The sequence below is a fragment of the Panthera onca genome, chromosome A3, assembly GCF_046562875.1.
Source record: "Panthera onca isolate mPanOnc1 chromosome A3, mPanOnc1 haplotype 2, whole genome shotgun sequence".
In the NCBI taxonomy this organism is placed as follows: Eukaryota; Metazoa; Chordata; class Mammalia; order Carnivora; family Felidae; genus Panthera; species Panthera onca.
The window spans coordinates 120,876,079-120,884,147 of NC_138341.1; the positions used below are offsets into that span (position 1 = coordinate 120,876,079).

Below are 8,069 nucleotides of genomic sequence, written 5' to 3' on the forward strand. Positions count from 1 at the left end.
CAAACCCATCAACACAGTATCAACCCTTGTGTAAGCTGAGGGCATCCAGCCTGCAGCAGAGAAGGCCGAGGTGGGATTTCAAGATGGTTCTCGGGGTGCTTGGCTGCCTCAATCAGAAGAGCATGCAACTCCTGATCTCGAGGTCATGAGTTCGAGTCCCATGATGGGTGTAGAGATTCCTTAAAAAGTAAATACAACTTGAAAAAACAAAACAAAACAAAAAAAGATGGTTCTCAAACAAATCTCGACAAACATGGTCAAACCCAGGACCAAAGCAAGTCATGAGGTCGGACCTTATCCCTGATTTCTCTTTGCAGAGCTGATCTCCTCCTAGACTGGGGGATCAGAGTCCCCAGAGAGCTTGGCGAGGCTAAGACAATGCCTTCTATAATTTGGGCCCGGGTTCAGGTCCTGAATCTACCACTTGCAAAGGCGTGATGGTGGACAAGCAAGCATCCAAAAATGGGAGAAAGTGACAGTGGCTGGTGGTGATGAGGATGAAGTTAGATAATTCAGGGACAAAAGTCCTTACTCTTCCAAAGGCCAAAACTACAGCTTGTTGCTAGTTGGTGGCTCTTTCCTTGAGGCCTTTTGACTCAAACTCCACTTCATCCATGAGATTCTCACACCACTGCCATTTCAAGAGACCAAAAGATCTAGCAAAGGCTGACTGGTTTGAGGAAGGACCTTCCAGTTTTTAACTCTGATGTGTCTGTTGGTCAGGACATTTGCTGACAGGGAATTCGAGCATTCCTGAAGCCGCCTTCAAGGATTCCTTTTCAACCAGGCCTATTTGATGTCTGTGGGTCCCTGGGGCTCATGTGCTGTCACAAGATGCCTTAAAATCAACCTAGTCCTCCACTGGCCCATGCGTCCTCCTGGAAAATATACCAGAACATTCTTTAGCATCAGAACAGCTGCATCTGGCACTGCTCCAGCCTTCATCTCCAAGAAGCTCGAATTCGGCCCCTTTATTACCATTCCCATTTTTATTAGTGTTCCGGAGCAAAGCGTCTGCAGCTAAAGTTATTGAATTTTCACTAAAACCTAAATACATGCACAACCCTTCTGTACTTTCATGTTCAAAAAGGTACAGACTTCCAACTGCTGTCTCCTGCCTCTGCCCGTGTCTTTCCTCATTACAGGCCGTGGTCCAAAACCAATACGGATTAAATAAATATCCCACTGAGAACCGCACTTGGGAGAATTGTCTCATTACCGTACAGATGTGGGCTATCTCCAAACAGCACCAACATCTTGTATTTTATTTTATATTAAAAAAAAAAAGAAAGAAATTAAAATCCAAACAGTATCCAGGAAGGAAGTGTTTGCACGGGTGAATGTTTGATTTCATTTTTCTCCCAGCATGCCCTTTTCTTTTATCCCATAATGGCTCTTCTCAGTTAATCTGTCTTGAAAACCCGCAGGTAGAGATGTTTATTGATACAAGCCCTACGTGCAACTCGGTTTACAGAGACCATTGAACGTGCATGTAGTAAATTTCGCTTGATGTCTCCTTATTAATGCAATTCCACTCTGAACATTTCAACAGAAAGAGGTTTTGCCAGATGGGGGATAAGTCTTACGTTATAGACATATATGGAAGAAAACATTTGGTTTCCATTCTAAACGACTGATCCAGGCTGTCCCAATGACTGCATTTTTCAGGGCAGGTCACCAAATTCAACGTCAATTACTCTGCCTTTTAGCAGAGCTTAAGAGAAAAAAAAAAAGTTGTTGTTGTTTAAATCACCAAAATTTCCTAAAAACATTTCAGCCTCCCATGTCGTACAAACAACAACAAATTACTTTCATAATTTCACAAAAGCAACTTTCACCATGGTTCGCACAGAAACATCCTGTACCCTGAAACCACAAATCCAACTTCCCGGCAGCTGGTAAACGTGAATCCCCAACATAATGCCCACAGAAGTTTGTTCCCTTCGACCCACCCAGGATCCAATGTTGGTGGACAGAAAAGCAGGGCAGAGGAACTTACACTTCCTTAATGCAGATTGTGGAGAAATATAGCGGGGAGACATGCACTCTACAAGGCCTTGATGGTCCATCTGTGGAACTGCAATAGGAAATCAATGGCTAAGTCCAGACTAGGGCGCAGAATTCTTCCAAGTAATCGTTTTTCCCTTCCTCCCGTCTCTGGCCCCTCCTCTGTTAAAGACTTAACATCGCCTTGCTCATTTAGAGCATAATTGAGACTCCACTTTTATTTCATCATCCTTCCCCTTTCATTGATCATTGCTAATTTTCTGGCTCAGTGCCATCTAGGGAATGGGTTTACATAACCCCCCCCCCCAGAGTTTCGATTGGAGTCACCCGGAGAAAAAGAGGGTTGTGCTTTCACAAACTGACAGCCAGTATGAGGAGTTGACTGAGGACTCAAGGGTGTCTCCTACCCTCAACCCTTCTACCTGTCTGTCAGACCACCCAGATTTAAGAAAATATCTGCCCCGCCCCCAGACTCAGCCTGGCACCTCGGATTGTGACCTGAGCATCCCCTCGCCATGAAGCCCCATGAAGGAACCAATCCCTTCCCCCACACGTGCAAAAAAGAGTGGGTGGCCACATACAGCTGTGCCTCCAAGTAGCCAGATGTGAAAAACAGCACGTCTGTCTGCAGTTTCTCTGTTCAAACCAAATCACTGATTTTTCATTCATGCCTGAGAACATGTGCCAAGGAGAGATTTAGAACCACAAAGTCTCATCTCCCCCTTCCAGATGCACCAGTCTGGGGCCAGGGAAAATTTACAAGGTGCATGTGGCAAAGCCTTGAACTTAGGCAAGTATAAGCTTGGAAAGAGGGAAAGCCAGCCTTACAGAAAGGATCAGAGGGAAACAGTTCCCAGCATGGTATCCCAACATGCCACTCTGCCATCCCAGGAGGGGAAAGAAAAAAAAATCACAACTGTGAGAAATGTGATGAAACTGTCAAAAGCATATGAAATCAGCACCAGGGATTGGGACCCGCATGTCACACATCTATTTGTTCTGTAACAGGGTAGGAATGGCAACGTTTCCATCAAGAGAGGAAACAGAGGTAGTGACATCACAAGAAAAGACTTATCAATGAGGCATCCAATTATCTGTGCACCCTCACCCACCAACGTATCATCATACACCCATGAGGATGGGAGCCCACTACAATTTCACCATCCCAATCTAGCGAAGCGTTTGAAGATTTGGAAGCAATGGTGTGCTGGACTCAACCTGTGCCTCACAGAGCCAAATGTCAAGTTTTCAGGAAATTTGCAAGTTAGTTAATATGTTGGTAACTTGAAAGTGACCACATCAAAGGAATATTTACATGGAGGGAATGGGCTTTTCTCCCCTTCTTCAGAGAGCAGGTTGTTCAGCAGGTACTAAAACCTTTGGTGGGAGGACTCTTCACCTGAGATCAGTCAGCAGAAGGGCTAGAGTCACTCTGTCCAGTTCTCTTTCAAGGTCCCCAAACTACTCAAGCCCCAGACTTTCTAACTAGCATCAGCAAGTATCTAGCATTCCCAGAAATGCCCAAGGATAGGCAGGGAAAGTGACAAGGGGAGGAACAGACCTTTCAGGTCCACACCCCTGATTCACCTCAGCTTCAGCTGTTAGAGTAGAGTCTCCACTTCAGGTGTCCTGTCCAGGTTCCGCCTCTCTAAAAGCTTAGCTTAAGGCAGAGACTGCTTCCATGGTTACCTATCTGCCTGTTGCATTCTTTGGAGAATAGTTACTTATGCAAGGTCACACCGTGAGTCCAAGGCTCTGGGAGAAGGACCCTGGGTCCTAGACTGACTTGTTGCGGACTCATTGTGTGACTTTAGACCAATCTATTTCCCCTCTCTGGTGACCAGGGTGTGTGTGTGGGGGGGGGGGGGGTTGGGGGTTGGACTTGGTGGTCTGTGACTAAGGTGCTGCTGTCTTTGACACTGACATTCAACCCTGAGCTCTTGGTCTAAATGGACTCTTGAAGGAGTGTGGAGAAATATAGGAAACAGATGGACAATTGCTGGGTCATAGGGTAGTTTCACTTTTAACTTTTTGAGGAACCTCCATACTGTTTTCCAGGGCGGCTGCACCAGTTTGCATTCCCACCAGCAATGCAAGAGGGTTCCCCTTTATCCACATCCTTGCCAACATCTGTTGTTTCCTGAGTTGTTAATTTTAGCCATTCTGACAAGTGTGAGCCCCCTTAATGTTCATAGCAGCGCTATCAACAACAGCCAAATATGGAAACAACCCATCAACTGATGAATGGATAGGATGTGGTTTATATACACAATGGAGTATTACTTAGCCATCAAAAAGAATGATATCCTGCCATTTGCAAAGACATGGATGGAGCTAGAGAGTATAATGCTAAGCCAAATAAGTCAGTCAGAGAAAGACAAATACCATATCATTTCACTCGTACATGGAATTTAAGAAACAAAACAGATGAACATAGGGGGAAGGGAAGGAAAAATAAGATAAAAAGATAGAGGGAGACAAACCATAAGTGATTTTTAACTATAGAGAACAAAATGAGGGTTGATGGACGGGAGGTGGGTAAGGGGACGGGCTAGATGGGCAATGGGTACAAAGGAGGGCACTTGTTGGGTTGAGCACTGGATGTTATATGTAAGTGATGAGTCACTAAATTCTACTCCTGAAACCAATACTACACCATATGTTAACTAACTTGAATTTAAATAAAATCTTGGAAGAAAAAAAAAGAAACAGATGGGCAAATGCCATTGAATTTTACAATAGAAAACATGAAACTGTGATCAATGATCCTGGACTCCTGCTAAGTCTGAAGACCTGCTTATTTTCTGAATGACCCATGAGCCCTTGAGAGGAAAGTATCAGGACTCTACATGAGTGCTATAGAAACAACTCAGACCATTAGTTGGGGCATCTGAGTTACACAGATATGGATTCAAATCCCAGCTCCACCACCTACATGCTAAATGACAAGGTCCTTTCTGACCTTCTATTACCTCATCTGTAAGATAGGTCATAATAACCCCCACTCTGTAAGACTTTTGTAAAATTAAATGAAGTAAACCACATGAAGCATTTAGTATCATGCCAGCCCAGACTAAGCACTTAATAAACAGCAGCTATTAACATTATTTCCTCAGATGGTGGGGCTGAATTGAGAGACCAGAAGAATGAAACCGATTTGGAATCTGCAGTCCTAGCTTTGACCTAAGTTGAGTCCATACCTGGGGTTCATTTGGACTTGGGTTTCTAAGACAGACTGCTGACTATATTGGGCTCTTAAGGCAAACATTTGGGTAGACTGGCTGGGAGGTGATTTGTACAAGTCAATTTAGATTGGAATCAGTCACATCTCTTAAGTTCAGAGTGAAAGGAGCAAAGACATACACTACAGAGGCCATGATGGACTTATTCAGGTCCAGGACCTGAACCAAGACCTCATGCCCCGTGGTCCTCTAAGAAGAAGCTTCAGGAAGAGGCTGGAGTTGCTGAGAGCTAGTGCTCCAGCCGTCCTCCTGATGGACCCACACGACAGCATGTGACCCCAAGAAAGGAAGACTACACTTCTCACTTCTGCACCAGATTAAATGCAGTTTAATCAACGGGATACCAAGGACTGGTACCAATGTCTGGGCTAATGCACATTGAACATGGGAATTGCATTCTTGTGGGCCATCCCAGCAGCAGGCAGAGTAGTGAGGTCCTTCTCCATGGTGCATGGACTGCGAGTGTCAGCAGGAAAGGAGGAGCTGGAGAGAAAGAACTTGGCCAACTCCATTATGTGGGGAAGGAGACACTCCTAAGCACACAAGGGACTCCCCAACAAGACTGGGAGGACTGTTCAGAGGCCCATCTAGGCAGGGCCAGAGCGAGTAAAACAGATGGAGGTTTATTAACGTGGTCTCAGGTTTAACTCCAACGTGGTAACCTGGATAAATTTGGGTTCTGCATCTTGTGTCTGGAATGAAGCAGGCAGCCATGTAACAGGTGGTTTCGAGATGCCCTTCTGTGAGTTGGTGCTAGTGCTCCAAGGTGGATCCACGACTGATTGAATGTATCTAAAAGGAGACTGTCACCTGGTTGAATAATTAGAGTCACCTGTAGAACTTTTAGACAACACTGATGCCTGTCTCTACCCTTGATGGTTTTTATTTAATAAATATGAGAGGAGACCTGAGCCTTAACTAGGGTTCCTATCATCCCAAGTGATTCTCATAAGCAGCCATGGCTGAGGAGCAGTGGCCTAAGAGGACCAGAAGAGGCCACGAGGAATCTCTCTGATTCCTTCTTGGTCAATATTAAGTCAGTGGCCTTGATGAGGCTTTCCAGGTTTATGGTTCATGTGTAAGAGGACCTGAAGTCAGAAAAGATCGCCAATGGACTCACTGATGGCATCTGGATCCAACCGGATCTCAACACTCTACTTTTCAAAGTAGCGGGTTGCCCATACTGGATCTGTTCAAGGAGAGAGTAGCAGTCCTTCTATGGTCCCTGCCTACAAAGCACTTATCACATCTTATCTTCACCATAACATGGGTGCATGCATGTATAGATAAGGTTTAGAGCAGGTAAACAACTGTCTGAAGTCACCCAAATAGGTAGCATCCCAAAAGGCCAGCCCTCCAAGAAGTTCTAGGTCTCAGCCCAGACCCTCTGACTCTTAGACCATCTCACCTGACTCCAAAGCTCCATCACTGCCTCTCTTGGGTCATGGGATGCTCAAAGCTCTAGAGAGGATACCTTCAGGGGGAAAATGGGCCACAGGACCTTGAAGGATGCTGCCAGCTCTGAATGCCTGTCAGCAACTCTGCCACGGAGGCTGCGGCTGCCTCAGCAACACACCCTCCCCAGGGCCTGGCTCCTGCCAAGGCACGGCCACTTCCTGAAGCCTTCTCTCAGGAAGGAAATCCCAGTCATCATAAAAGGAAAATAAGGAAATAAAATCTTAATAGGATTTCATAGATGATATAAAATCTCTACAACTCTGGGTGACAGACACTAAAAAAGATCATTTAGAGGGAAAAAAAGCTTTCTAAGACTTCCTGTGGGATTGGTTGTCTCAAGAAGCTCGGATGGTGGTCGTATATAATGTCATCAGTTCTAGTTCCCAACGGGAGGCTGTTCCAGCAGGGCCTGGGCTGGATGGGGTGAGGGGTTCAGGAAAAGTTACCTGGAAGCTCACACCCAAGAAGCACACAGAGTTGTGGGATGACCCTAAAACATAGTCTTGTCGGCCTGACCACCTCCTCTACATCCCTCAAGCCTCGGCTCAGCTGCTACGCCTTCTGCAAGACTTCCTTGAATCCCAACAGACTCAGGCCCTGCACATCCTCCCCGGTACCCCTGGGGCATGCTTCCCTCTCACAGCAGCCTTTCTCAGAATGTTCCATGGAACACCGGCACTGGCATCAACAGTGGGTATATTGTTAGCAACAGACCCCTGAGACACACCCCTACACCTGTCATTTCAGAATCTCTGGGGGTGGAGCCCAGGCACCTGCATCTCTAACACACCCCCAGGTATAGGTAGCATTGCATCTCAGACCTGGTGGCGGGAAGGAGCCAGTCATGTGAAGCTCTAGGAGCAGTGTGATCCAGACAGAGAGAGAATGGCAAATGCAAACGTCCTGAGGTAGAAAAAGAGTTTGGAAAGTTCGAGGAACAGCCACAAAGGCAGTATGGCTAGAAATGGGTGAGGGAAAAAGTGGCAAAAGTTGAAGTTTTAGAGGGGCTAGCCTGGGGCTAGAGCCTGAGGGGGTTGAAGTTTAGACCTTATTCTAAGTTTAATGGAAAGCCACTAAAAGCTTTTGTTGAAGATTGAATTATTGGTCCTAATTCTTTATCTCACCATAACTAATTATATATCCACACCTTCCTTATGGAGTTATGGTGGAGTGTACTTCCTTTCTCCTTGACCCTTGGACTTGGCCCCATGATTTGCTTTGAGCAATCAGATGGTGTTGGATGTGTTGGGAATGAAACTTGAAATGTTCTTGTCAGGCAAACTTGCCCTCTAGTGTCCCTGTTTTTCTCCAGGAGGAGAATATGCCTTGAGTAGCCACTGGACCAAAGAGAAAGACAGACAT

The 8,069-nt window shown here is 45.8% G+C and overlaps 1 long non-coding RNA gene across 1 annotated transcript; it reads right to left on the minus strand.

Annotated features, from left to right (window-relative positions):
* Positions 1 to 5,554: 5,554 nt before the first annotated feature.
* LOC132688026 (uncharacterized) lies at positions 5,555 to 7,433 on the minus strand. Its single transcript, XR_009614388.3, has 3 exons — positions 7,154 to 7,433; positions 6,658 to 6,723; positions 5,555 to 6,059 (listed from the first exon to the last, which is right to left on the minus strand). It is a non-coding gene; the product is annotated as an uncharacterized LOC132688026 (long non-coding RNA).
* Positions 7,434 to 8,069: the final 636 nt, after the last annotated feature.